The sequence below is a fragment of the Cyanistes caeruleus genome, chromosome 13, assembly GCF_971803275.1.
Source record: "Cyanistes caeruleus chromosome 13, bCyaCae1.hap1.1, whole genome shotgun sequence".
NCBI lineage: Eukaryota > Metazoa > Chordata > Aves > Passeriformes > Paridae > Cyanistes > Cyanistes caeruleus.
The window spans coordinates 10,230,344-10,244,853 of NC_141713.1; the positions used below are offsets into that span (position 1 = coordinate 10,230,344).

A 14,510-nucleotide genomic window follows, 5' to 3' on the forward strand; every position below is an offset into this window, starting at 1 on the left:
TATTTCTACTTCTAATTTTCTCCTTTCCTATTCCTTTCTTACTTAGAAAGCATTACAGGATATTCATCCAACAAACACCCTAACAATGAGATTAACATTTAGTTTTAATAAATTTCTTCTGAACAGCTTTATCTCAGACACACATTTAAACTTGCACAAAAGATTTAGAAAACAAAACCAAAGACATTCCAGGCAAAAAAAAAAAAACCAAAACAAACCAAAAAACCCTAAAATTAAAAAAACAAAAGAAAAAAGTTAAAAGTAAGAAGAATCTGATGATAGACTTTCTGATGACACCTCATAGTTATTGTCAAGTGGCCATGTTCCATCCTTACCTTCTTTTGCTGCCTTTCAAGAAAAGAAGAAATACCCATTTGGACAAAATTAAGAACTTTAATTCTCAGTCACTCTATGGAAAATGTGCAGAAGTGAAACCTGTACTCATTTTGTTACAAGTCTGTCATTGGTATTTAATTAATCCATTAGCAGTTAATGATTATGGTCTGCTAAGTATATTTAACCTGTCTTGTTCTTCCATTCCCACTGCAGTTTTGTGTGTTCTGTTTCAGGAAAGACAGGGTTTTTTTCTCAGAACTGCTTCAATCTTAAAAAAAAAATAATAATTTTTAGTGAAAAGAAGCGAAAGTAGTATTCTGTACAGTTTTTTAAAATAAATTTTACTGAAGAGGGTCTTGTTGTAAAAAATGTTTCACACAATCCTCTCCATTCCTTATTGAAATGTGCCATTGCTGCTACTCAGTGCTTGTATGAGAGTAGCCACACAGGACCAGTGCCAGTTAACTGGAGTTTAAGTAAGCAGATGTAGTACAACATTTTTCCTCCTTTTTCTTAAGAACAGCTATTGTGCTTAAAATCATTACTATGTCAAATTAATGTCACTGTTACCTCCTTAGTGGATTTTCTTAACACCAGCATTTTATGAGAGTGCCAAAGCAATTTAATTTGATTAGAAAATCTGGTTCCTCTTGTAAGAACAAGTCTGTGTTCATTTTATGTACTTAGGAGTTGAACTCTTTAACAAAAAAATTAAATTTAAAAATTTTTTTAAAAATTATTTGTTAGGGCTCTGGGCTTCATTTTTGAGGATGTAGCTGCAATAGAAGATACAAAAAACAGTTCTGCTCTTGGCCTGTTCTGACTCTTGACTCTGCAATGCATGCTTTCCTCATTGCTGAGCATTTTTCTTCATGTTTCACTGCCCTATCCTGTGATTTACAGTATTCCAAGACTTCTGATCTTCCTATTTTTTCCTTTCAGAAAATTTGCTCTTTATATTTTAATGCAATCCTTTTTAGGATAAATTAAATTATATAATGTATGTGCAGGGCTAATTTGTGGTTTTGGCCACATTCTCTGTGTTTAGCTGTAGCATTAGATACAAATCCTGAAGAGGATTGCTGGAGGTTATGTAATGATAACTTCAAAAGTTGCAACAGGACATTCTTCCAAGTACTGAGTCAGAGAAACACATTCCTGTACTAAATGCCTATTGAATTGATAGTTCAATTTAGTAAGTCTTTGTTTACTCTTTAATCCTCACAGTTTTAGCTGGAAAACAGAATGTTTTTCTCTAGTAGCCAAGCTAAGGGAGTTGTTTTCTTTTTAGCATTTAGTAGGTAAAAGTGAAATCAGTTTTGCAAGAAAATGTGTTTTATAATTTTGTTTGTGTTGAGATAATAAATGCTACATACATGTCTATGTGCAAGACAAGAGGACAATTTATAATGTTGAATAGGATTCCATTGCTTAAAATTTGAATTTGTTACAAAAAAAAGATACTCTACACATTAATTCCAGGAGTGATCAACATCACATTGTTTTATATTAGTTACAAAACCAACTAACCAACTGACTTACCAAAAATTTTCAGGCTCTTGCTATTGAAGCTGATTTGGAGAAAAATCTTTTTTCTTTTTTTTAACACAGACATTTTACTGTCTGTGTAAAAGTGTGCATGGCTGTTGAGTCAGTCCTTTAAAAAATGCATGAGTCTCACAGCTGATTAGGAAACAGGAAGACAGTTACTTTGGCAATAGGTGATAGAGCTAATGACATCAGCATGATCAAAATTAAGGGCAAATTTAGTATTTAAAATGTCAATACAAATTATGGTTTATTAATGCATTTGTATTTATAGCAGGCCCATTACTTTTTAATTTGAATAATTACTTTTCCTTTTATGGAAAAAATAAGACCAACTCATATCACCCTTTATATTTGGCACTTGAGAGGAGCTATGACAAAGAAATAAATTAGTTTCTGTGGGGTGAACTTAAACTGAGTCAAACCAGTGTCTAATCCAAGGTCCTGTCTTTAGCAGTGACCAAGAGCAGATGCTTAGGAAAGAACAAAGTAAGAGGACAACCATTCCAAGTTCCTTGTGCATCTTCCTCCAGTCTCTGCATCTCAGAAAGATGTGTGTTTTCTTTGTTTACTAGCTCTTGATGGGGTGTTTTTGTCCTGTAATTTTGGTCACATTTTAAAAACATGGTAAATTATAGCTCCCAAAAAACCCTTCCAAATGGTTATTATTTTCCTAAAATGTAAGGTTACAAACGTTTGCACTAGATAACATAGATAATGTACTATGACTGGAGGACTTGAGCATGTTGCTGTTTTTCAGATGGGGAGGCTGACAGCTGTTACTATTGTCCATTTTATTCACCATCCATTGTTTAAGTCCAGGTTACAGCCCATGTAGCAGCAGAGAGTATGGGCAGAGCTCTTATTCTATGCCTGATATCCTGGACATCCTTTTCATTCAAGGCATTTACTGAATACTGTGTTGAGTCCTTTCAATTGCCATCCTAAAAGCTTAGCTTTTCATGTGCTTTAAGGAGATTTTTTGGTCAAAAATGGTGCATCTTTTGCTATTAGCTGAAATTTCTTTCATGGCTTTATCTTACTCATGTCTGTGTCTTAGGAATAAAAAAATGATCCAAGTTTATTGCACAAAGGTGTAGTTATTTTACCTACTGTGAGCTGAACATTCAAATTCTGGACCTGATGGAACTTCTGCTGTTAGGGGCAACAGGAACATCAGTATGTACAAGATATCTGTATTAGGGGTCATTTAGTCACATGCAAGCAGCTCAGAATTAATGCTTCAAGAAAGCAGAGGAATATTGCATTAGTCATTATGTTTTGATAGCCTGTAAAATTTCCCAGATGACTGATGTTCGTATTAAGAACACAGTGTGGTGGGATTAGAATATCAGACACTATTAAGCATAGAAATGATTTATGCTTAGTTAATATTTGTAACTGCTGTTTATTTTACTGTCAGATATGTGGAAGATCCTTTTTATAGAGCAATAGCTACATGAGTCAGTAAAATGTAACTTTCTAATTAATTGATGGGCATTCTTAAAATGATATAAGATGACTTCATGATGAAAAATGGCCTGAGTTGTTTGCTTACATTATTTCATCTTGCTCCTACTAGCTTTGCCCTATAAATTTGTCAGAACCTCAAATTCCAGCAGCATATTGTTGAAGCAAGAGAAATGGAAAAATAGGCCTCCACAAAGTATTCAAGAAATGGATTGTTCTGTAACTGTTATATTTTATGTTTTGCTATGGTCATCTAGGTCTAGAAAGGGTTATAATTAGTATCAAGTTAGGTTGGATTTTCTTATATGTTTTGGTGGGAAGAAGAAAATGCAAAGGGGATTTAAACAGGATGTGTCAGGAAAGGAAGATAAACTGGCTTAGATAAAAATTAATCATAGCAATAAATTATTTTGCATAGGTTGCTTCTTAACCATCCCTTGTGGGATGAGAGGGACAGTACAAACTGAGTCATGAAGGCAAGTGTTGATTTGAACTTCGATGAATGCTTCTGGTGCTTATTTCAAATTTCCTGTAATCTAAAATAATGTTTTCCATTGTCAGTAATTATATCTATTGTCTGAAACTGTCTATGCAGTAGCTTAATACCCTGACATCTGGTTTTCAGCTGTTCAGTAGAAGTTCATTTCTCCCTTGGCTTGCAGGTGTACACATAGGAGTTGGCATCAGTGGCTAGGAAGGAATGGAAGCAGCCTTGGCCAGTGACTGACAGCCCAGTTCAAATATCTCCAGAGGCTCTTGGAGATTCCTGGCAAGCATTCCTGTTTGAAAATGTGCAAGTTCTTATGTTTTCTTCCACAAAAATTTACACTGCTGTGTTTCTGCTCTCTCATCTGTGATTTCTCTGCTCAGGTTTGTTTCTGGTTTTTAAGTTTACAAGTGAGCAAAACAGTGACTTGTATTCTTTAGATACCTAGAAGTTACTGGAAGTCTGAAGAATGAGTTAGGCAATCTAATATTTGAGTACAAGTGTTTTGCAAGTTAAAGAAAATAGTTTTGTTTCTTTTTCTGTTTTGAAAACAAATATATCTGACTTCAGTTAATGATCCCTTCATTTTCCCAGTTTATTGAGACATACTGTTTTCATGTGTTACATACTTCTGCCTCATTCTTAGAAAGGAAAGAAAAGAAAACCATATGTTGTGATTTAATGGTAAATCCCAGGGATTGTCTGTGTGGTTGTAAGGGGTATGTATATAAGCCATAAGACAAAATTACTGCCCCTATCTAAACTACATCTACCATAGAAGATATCCAGTAAGTAATTCTGTGATTCTGCTTAAGTAAAGAGATGTCTTGATATCTTGTGCTTTTTTAGAGACAACCTAGGTTTCTTACTTTTCTTTAATGCTTGCTCTATGAGCATTTTTATTCAGGAAACATTAAGTAGTGATTTAAGAAATATTGAAGGAGTCCAAGAGTGGAGTCCTTGCAAGGTAAACCTCTTGTTTTAAAATTATGTTGAAAAGTATGTTGAACCGGGAGACTTTTATGGGAGATCTATGTGAAATGTTTAATCAGAGTCCCAACTTTATCTCCTGAGCGTTTAAATGGTGTTTTATGAGAATGAAGACCTAACTTCCGCATTTTTAAATTTCTTCACTTAGTGATATGTAATATCAGAAAGAAAAAAAATTAAATAAATAAGTAATTAAGAAAAAACCCCCAAATTTTAAAATATGTGTGTGAAATGTGCCTGTACTCTAAGCCAACAGGGGCTTTGATCTGTCCCTCATTCAGCTCTGTTTAGGAGCTTTCAGTAGACCATAATGGTCATACTAGCCCGTCCAATGACCTTGTATTTCAAAAGACTCCTTTTAAAGGTCTAAAAGCAAAGACTAAAGAGTATAAAACTGAGACAAATAAGTAATGATATTTTCCCATGTTACTTTTCTACTTCCAACAATCTACATCTAAAAGACTCACAAAATCACCAAAATGGTGCTTTGTTTACCAAATGTGAACGTTCTGTCTTTGAAATTTTGCGACATATATCAGTGAGTTCTACAGTGTAAAATTAATTTCTGTTGTACCTGCTGTCTACTAGTGTAATTAATACCCTTTAGTCTTTGACACTGAATTAATCATGGTTTGATAGACAACTGTCTGCTATACTTGCTCACTTCCTGCTGAAAAATCTGTGTTTATTTGGTGTTAATTATTTAAATGGTAGTTTGAATATCCTTTTGTTACATGACAATAACCAATTAGTATAAACAAATTAGACTTGGGCAACTTTGGTTATTAAGGTGGGTTGATGTAATAGGGTCAAAGAATGAAAAAGAATTCATCCTTGAATACCTTGAATTGTAGTGTTTTTTTTCTGTCCATGTTTAACTCCTGAAACCAGATAGATGAACTGGGGGAAAAAATCTCGACTGCAGTTGCAATGCATGTCTCAAAAGTTATTCAAAGGTAAATTCAGAAGAGGAAATCACTCCTAATGCTACTGGCATTGTTCCAGAATAGAGAGAATCATCGATTGTGTGTAAGCATGAATAATTGTGAAAATATGTTAGTGTTCTTAGCCTTAGGAAACAGCCTTTCTATGTCTGTAGAGGGTCTTTTTTCAACAATTGCAGCAATTAAACATTCAGTTGCAGTTTCTAGAATTTCCAGTATTGCAAAGCTTTTGCTGAACATTAGAACAACCTTGCTTTTCAATTTTTGCTGCATTGATTCACCTTAGCAAATGTAGTACACAAATTTTTATTGTTTGGGGTTTTTTGTTTTTCCTCCTAAATACAACATTTAAGTGGGGTGGTGGTTTTTTACCCATTCTGTTTCATTTTTTTTGCCAGAGATTTATCCAGTGTTTTTGTTTGATCCAAATTTAAAGAGATATTTCAGACTTGTTTCAATTATTTCTTTTGTTGTTTATCTTTCATATTCTAATCAATGAGTTGTACTTCGTGTAATATTAAAAAAGACTGTTGAAAATGAAAGGGCTTTTATTTTAGGCTAAGATGCAGATTTAGATGGACTGTAGAACCAGTATGGCTATTTTTATATGTGCTCTTTCAGAAAATGGAAGTCTGCAGCATAAAATAAAAATAAATGAAATGTTTAGCATATAAGAAATTAAGTGCCAGCATACTCAAGATATTCCATTTTTGTTACAAAAAAATCTAGCACTTAAGCTTTTGTGTTCAGGGGGCTGGTGTGCATGTGTCATCCTCAGGAAGCTGCAATTTCACACTACTTGGTTATTGCTGGTGTCTGATTATGTGCTTCTTTCTGTCCTAAGCAAAATCCCTGGGTTGGCATGCTGTATAAACCAGATGACATTTTCTGAAAACTTTCTGCAATGTCATCTACTGATGGTGATGTATGTCTGAAAGCTTTTCTGTCTGATGCTAATTATTGATAGTAGGGCAACTGAGGCTAATAGTGCAACAGTGTCATTATTTACCTGGCATTCATTGCTGGAATAATCCTTAAGCTATTTTTACCTGTTCTAATGTCAAGTGTGATTATTTTAGGAGTGTATAGTATGGATTCACCTATACAATAAGTATAAAATAGCCTTACTAAGTATACTAAGAATAACTTGTATAGTAAATAAAAAATCCCTTTATATGACTTGCATTCAGGAAGAATACAATGCAATATTCTTGCTCTGCTCTGATATTCCTGTTTTGAAAAATGAGCTTGATTGAAACCTCTATAAAGAAGCAGTATCCTATAAAGTATGGCATTATTGAGAACTTTTCAGCTTTGTTTGTGAGCAGATTTGTATCTGCTTTAAAGGATTATGTGGACAGAAACTAGATAAGTTACTAGAATTCTAGGAGATGCAGACTCAGTCTTTGAGAAACTGTTGCATATTAAAGCTTTTCTTTACTTTGAATTCATGAAAACCTGCAATTTACGTTTGAGTGAATATTTGAGGCCAGCAGATACATTGCTACATCAGCTTTGGGCACTTGGGGGATTAGTTTTACATCTGTGATTCAGAATGTTTCACATCACACAGCTAGCTTGGGCGAGGGCTCTTTGCAGAGACTTAGAGATAATTGTTTTAGACAAGACTTTGCAATATCAAATGGAGTGAGAGAGCCTCCATGAATGACTAAATGGGGTCACTGAATACACTGACCATTTTGTAAGTTGTTATGCTGGGTGGTGACTAGCTTCACGTTGTTCTGAAGGTCTGTGCAGGAGAAGAAACTGATGCTTGTGTTGGGATCTTCTTGCTTTGACACTTAATTCAGTTATGAACCATTTTTCTCAAAGTTTTTGATGACAGTATGACTTAATTGCCCTGGTTTCTCCTGTTCTGTGATGAATGGATACAGTACAGACATTACTGGAGACATTTTTGGCATGTATGAGATGTAGAGGGTGAAAAACTATCTTGTCTGCTAGTGTTGAAAACAATCAACTGTAAAGAAGATATCGTTAAGGATTTTTTTGCTCTTTGTTCATATTTAAAGACATTGAGTAGTAAAATCCAGCTGAGTAAGATCTGCTTATGCTTTTTCTTATCAAGAGTACTATGGGAAACATAACATCTGGAAGGAATATGTATGTCAGTAAGTCATATTTATCCTGAGGGTTATTGAGGACCATGCAGAATACCACTAGTGTATTGATAATTTACTTAAGGGAACAATGGAGATACTGAGTTATTATAGTAGTGACAGAAATCTGAAATGTTGAGCCTGACAGGAAAAAAACCAATTTTTTCCATGTTTCATCTGTTTATTCTGTAAAGTATCTTCACAGAAATAAAGTCAGATAAATCGTTTGGCCCTTTCTGCAGATTAAAACGTTCATCAAAATTAACGTGACTATATAAGGAAAGAATTCAAGTGTTTGGTAAAGTTTTTTTGAAATTATACATTTGGTTACTAATTGGCAACTTGCACTTTTAAAATAACTCCATAACAAATTCCTTTTGTTGTATAAAGCAGCTGCTCAGGATTAATGTCACATCAACGTCTCAGGCTGCAGGAAGAGGATGGATGAGTAAAGCTAAACCTCAAATGTCAGTGAGCTCTTTATTTTTACAATAGAAGACTTTTGCAAGTGATCAAAACAGCTGTCAAGTCGGGTGAAGAAGAAAACCAATGACTTGAACACTCTATTGCTTTACCACTGGCTTTATTTATTTATTCATTTATTTGTTTTTAAATAGAACTGTTTTCTCTTAATGGCACATTAACTGATTAGGAGCTGATTGCAATAGCAAGGGTTGATCATTACCTGCTTTACATGCTGAGCACTTTATGACATCTAATCTGGCTCATTGATGCTATTTTCTTACTCCATGTTGACATATACAAGAGACATGCAAGCAATCTATTTGATAGCAAAGTAACATGCCCAATATATCTATAGTGGGGTTTTATTACTGTCAGTTAATGGAATATTCAGGACTTTCCACTGGAATTTTTTTAAAATCTTTTTAAAAAGAATGAAAGAATGGAAGGGGAAAACATCAGTTCCTGTCTTTGGGAAGGGAGAAAAAGCAGGTGCAATGTTATAGATAAGTGAACTTTATCTCAGTGTCCATGAAAAGAAATATTTGTAAAAAAGAAAAATAAATCAAGGTGATTAACTGTCAGAACGAATTTTTCATGGGGAAATTATACCAAAGTGGTTTAATTTCTGTCTGACAGAACATTAGCACCTCTTCTGTGTGACTAGAGGAGTAAGCAGTGTGACATATCACAATGATCACATATCAGCTCTGGGCTTCATATAAGCAGGCTGGTAAAACTTAGTCTTGATGCATCTTCTGTCAGGTGTGAACTGGTGTGTTTTGTAGGAGTATTAGGAGGTAGGTGTCAATGCTTCTTTAAGTGGAAATTTAAATACTGAGTGAGGATTGGCAGGGTCATTCCTGGGTTAAGTGCCACTTAATATTTTCATTAGTGATCTGGATAATGAATAAAGACTCACTCACTGAATTTGCATTTGAGATGAAGCTGGAGAGGAAGGAGGTTTTATTCTAGGTTAAGTTTTAAATTGAAAGTTACCTTTGCAGTTGTGAGATTCTCTGAGAAAGGAAAAAGAATACAAGTAATAGGTATGATGGCAAGCTCCCACACATAGAATTTAAGAGATATCTGCTGCCTAAACACCATGATAGCAACAACTGAGTAACTAACAATTCTGTAGAAAAAGATCTTGATGTTACACTAAGATTCAATGTGACTTGACAGCGGTGCAAAGTTATAGGGAAGGGAGTCATCTTATGGTGTGATACTTCAGTATGACCAGGCTTGGTTGTCACATTAAGTGAAGGTGTGGACCAGATGAAGAGAATTATTCACCAAGGTGAAGGATAAGAATGACTGAGTGCTTAGAGATATGACTTGCAAGGAAAGACAAGTGGAACTGGGCTTTCTTCAGTGAAACTTTTATATCAGTTCTTTGATATGCAAAAGGCTGTTGTAAACCCCAAGTAGATGGATGCCTCTTGTGAAGAAGATTTATAGATGCACATTAATGAAACCAAGATACTCAGTAAATTAAGATAGAGGGAAATTAAATGCATTTCCTAACATACTGTAGTATCTGTAGTTCTTGACATTTCCAGCAATTTCTTACAAAGACTAGATATTGTCTTGGGGCAGAAAATGGTCTAGATTGTCTTGAGTGCTTTCAAGTCCTAAGACTTCATGAAAATAGTTTCATTTACTTACTGATGTTATTGGTTAACATTTGGTTTCAATCTTGTGTGATTTTTATTAGAAAAGCTGTTTCATATGAGATGTTTGAACCTTAGATGAATCAAGAAGATATCTTGAGGATATCTTGGGGAAAGGAACACCTGTACTAATGATGAGTTATAAGCAAATCAGCTCACCAGGTCAGTTAAAATACATTTAAATTAGAGTGGTGTACACACATAGCTGTGTGATGTGTCGGTGTAACCCTGGATAAGATCTGGGGTCCCTGCTAACATGAAATAAGGATGAACTGTCATATTATTCACTACTTCCAGAAAGTAAAATATTTATATTAAGAGATGGAAGTAGTGCAAATTGAGAATGGAGAAAAAACATTGTTACTTATAGGAACATGGAGAGGAAGTAGTGCTTCTTGATGTTTTATTGTTCATAATCCTGTAATCTTTCTATGTCTCAAACTGCTTCTGGGTGTCAACTCCTTTAGCCAAAAGGTGTTTTCAACAATATAAATTACTTTAAAAACTATGTAATCTGTGTCCTTTGCACCCTGAATAAAATAATGCATTGGAAGAAAATTAATCCCATCCCCCATTTTGCTTTCTGTTAAAACTTTCCATTGAATTTGTAATGAAAAAGATAGCAAGCTATTTTTTTTTGTTTTAGCATAATTTCATTCCAATACCAACAGAAAGGTGACAGTAACTTTACCACTAGCTAAGAAATCTGTCCTCATTGTACATGGAATCTGTAGCCTTAGACCATTTAAAAAGGCTAAATATTTGTGGTATAAACAAAAATTAACTTTCTATACCTATTTTTTATTAAATACATCAGTGACAACTCAGAAGTTAGGTTTTACAATAATATACAGGATGTGGTGATGTTGTAAGAAGGTATTATTCATTTGTCTTAGGAAAATTTGAGAACAAATCTTGCTCAATATAAGAATTATTTTTTTAAAAACCCCGAACAACCAAAAACCCCCAAGCCCAAAACATATCTCCGTGTGTTTCTTTCATAATTCATGAGTTTCATTTTGCTGTGAAGCAGAATAATTTCAGTAGATTTCATTTTAAAGTGGCTGAGTAATCTTCTGTGAAAGTGAATGCTTAAGAATTTCTCCTCAGAATTAGTCTATCTATGTGTTTTGGATAGTCCTTCTGAAGATATTATTCCCAAAAGAAGTTGCTTTCACAATACTGTTGGTGTTCTCAGAGATTATACATGCCTTTTGGAGGGGGGACAGCAGAAATGTGCATTAAATGTTAACATTTCCAAAAGTTTGGTATGACATATTTACTGTCAGAACATTTGCATTGTAACAGTCTTGAATTTGCATATTGCTGTTCTTTCAGATGAACAATGCTCACAGAATACTGTTTTTTCTCTTATAATTGCTCAATGTGCAGTTGTTTTTTTTGCAGAAAAATGTTGACCATGGTGGTGTCTCTCTAGAAGAGAATTCTCCTTCTAAAGACAACCTGAGATGTGACAGGTGAGACACATTGTGAAAATGTTTCTTTCCTTCTGATGAAAGTACTTGAACATAGTTCAGGATCTGCATCTAAAAGATACTGAAAATTAGTTAAAATGAATCCTACTCATCTGTAGCTGAGGCTGGGCATCCAGAACATGAGAAATGTGTATATTGTGGGAAAGCAATTATTTTCCCCCTTTAATGTAAGTAAATTATTTCATGCTAATAAAATTGGGATATAATTTGCCTCCTTACTTGTGATGTAGATTTACAAGCAGTCCAAGAACTTCAGCAGCAGTACTAGCTTGGTAGTAAGATAATTTGACAGAACACTCCTATCCAGCAGTAGAATACCTGGAGTTATTGTATAAAAGGGCAAGAATAGCACTGAATTTAAAAGCCAGTACCAGCAATGGAGAAAAGTTGATTTCTTTGCTAGTCTATAACATTCATGCAACTCACAATAGTGGTGTACAAACGATTCTTCAAGTATAAGGACCAAACCAAATTTTGGGGTAAGCTGTTCATGATACTGGCTGAAGGGTTTTTTTTGCCTAATTGTCTTATCTATTGTCTAAAATTTGAATGCTTTCCACTGAAGGAAGAATTAATCTTACAGGTGCTGTAATCAGCCTGCAAAAGCCTTTTCTTTTTAACTTCATTAAAGGAAAATTAAGTTATTTGAAGAAAAATATAGTCACAAAGCACATTCACAAGTGTACTGAAAGAACATATGCTATTTGTGCATGTCTTGAGAGAAAAATGTAGGTAGGGTTTAGATGAAAGCTGCTGCTTGATTCACTGGACCAGTTACATGGGAACTTGACTGGGAACACATAATTTTTTTCTCGAAAAAAAAGAGGTTATATAAGCTTATTTAAAAATATAGTAGGACTCTGTATTCAGAGAGTGAGTTGAAAGTTTTCAGAATTAGGGAGCTTAGTCCAAAGTAAAAGAAAACTACTAGTTCTATTTTTGACAGAGACTACTCTTATGATTTCTGTAGGCTGTCAGCCCTGAATCTCATTCAAATGTTTTGGTGTGCAATGGAACACATGAAATAAATTATGAAACTGACATAAAAGGGAAACTTATAGAAAGTTTTGGAAATCTGTGCTCAGTATTTTTCCAAAATCAGTTAATATCCTGCTGGTGGTTAAGGAAACTACCTGAAGGAATAGAAAGATGATATTTCATCATTTCAGAGTAAATAAATCCTACAAAACTCCAGAGAAATGTAGACATCAGGCAGAATTGTAGGAACTTGATGTCACAGTAGATTCAATGTTTTGTGACAAATATAAAATGAATGCACTAAGCATGCTATTTGTAAGAACTTATAAGAAATTGTTTATTTACTCAAAGCCCAGTTGGACTGCATGCTTAATGTATTTGAACTCCTACTGAGAACAAAATGAGGTCATGAATCTCCCTGATAAACATGAGGCTATACATATGCTTTCACAAACATTGTTGATCCATAGAGTTTTGGTTTTTAGCTAATGAATCATAAGATGTTTTGAATTGGAATTAAAGATCCTCTAGTCCAACCCCCATCCATGGGCTAGATCAGGTTACTCAACCTGACCTTGATCACTTCCAGGGATGAGGCATCCACAGCTTCTCTGGGCAACCTATTCCAGTGTCTCACAGAAGTGTTTCCTCAGAGCCAATCTAAGTCTATCCCCATTCACTTTAAATCAGTTCTCCTTTGTCCTGTCACTGCAGACTCTGATGTGAGTGGCGACATAACTTGCAGGAGGATTGTTCTTTGATGTGACTGGGCACTGCGATGAGCCTGACTGGCTGGTAGCTCCTATGGTGGTCCTTGTTAGCCTCTTTTAAAATGGATGAGCTATTCCCACTTTTCCAGTTACTGTGACTTTGCCTGATGGTCTTGACTTTTCAAATATGATGAAGAAATTCTTCTCAACTACTCCAGCCAATTCTTTCTGGACCTTGGGATGCATCTCATCAGGTCCAGTAGACTTGTTTATGTAATTAAACTGTCAGTGGACTGAATTGAAATGTGTGGTCATTCATGGAGTTGAAAATAAAACAAAAATTTTAGAGGATGTTCATTCTCAGCCTGTTTTAGTCTGTCCCATCTTGCCTTCTTGGTTTCAGGTTGAGTCTTTCAATATCTTTCAAGAGCATTAATAAATGTACTGTACTGAAAATTTTTAAAGTAAACAATCTCCCCCCACAATCTCTTTTCAAATCTACTTGTAATCCACCAAATTTACTTCATGATGCTAAACAAGTTATAGCTCCTGGAATGCATTTTCCCAAATGGTATGAAACTGATTTATCCACATCTATGAACATAGGTATGAGTTCTAAAGTGCCTACTTTCTATACCAAGAATAATGCATGCTGCATTTAAGAATTGTATATGTGGTTCCAGAAGATCATCCTCATGATCTCAATGTTTCAGCCCTCATGTTGGGCTGAAATAATGACTCTGTAACAGTTTTATCACTGTGATGCCAATAAGAACAGGATAAGAGTATGTATGTCTGTATCTTCCAAGTGTTGTACAATTTTCTGGTGAATAATGTATCTGCTATAAGTTAAAACACTCATTTGGCCACCATAATATTTTTATCTGGGACAGTCTTGTGGCAAATAAAACCAAGATTAGGAGTCTCTGCAGAGATGCTACAGCACCTATTTACAATCTTTTTTCAATTGCATAATTTACTCCTTGGTGAAAGCTTTTTTCTGCATTACTTGTTTATCCTTTTGATATTGTGATAATCATCCCTGCACTGTGAACTGAATTAATTGGTATTTCTCAACTGCAAATGCAATCCAAGCAATTGTTTTTGTAATTAAACTCAGTTTCCAGTTTACTTTACTTTGCTTACATTATCTGGTTAGGCAATCATTGCCTGGAACATAATAAAATGATCTAAATTACTGTTCTTGTAAGAATAAACCAAACAATAATTAATATGCTATTGCTTCCTTAGGGACATTCTTTGAAGATTTCAATGAAAAATTAGAGAAAGCAAAAA

At 34.5% G+C, this 14,510-nt stretch overlaps 1 protein-coding gene across 13 annotated transcripts in view; it reads left to right on the forward strand.

The window, feature by feature from the left end:
• LOC111934108 (NAD(P) transhydrogenase, mitochondrial-like) overlaps positions 1 to 14,510 on the forward strand; it is an 82,116-nt gene that overhangs the window by 28,118 nt on the left and 39,488 nt on the right. For 6 of the 13 annotated variants that reach the window (XR_015276063.1, XR_015276058.1, XR_002867022.2 and 3 more), the window contains 3 exons: positions 4,017 to 4,224; positions 10,075 to 10,192; positions 11,438 to 11,508. The gene's annotated coding sequence lies outside the window, so the exon portion shown is untranslated. Of the gene's footprint in view, positions 1 to 4,016; positions 4,225 to 4,735; positions 4,809 to 5,722; positions 5,861 to 6,619; positions 6,701 to 8,288; positions 8,363 to 10,074; positions 10,193 to 11,437; positions 11,509 to 14,510 lie in introns of those variants that run through there. The other 7 variants (XR_015276059.1, XR_015276061.1, XM_086849948.1 and 4 more) reach the window with 4 other exon arrangements.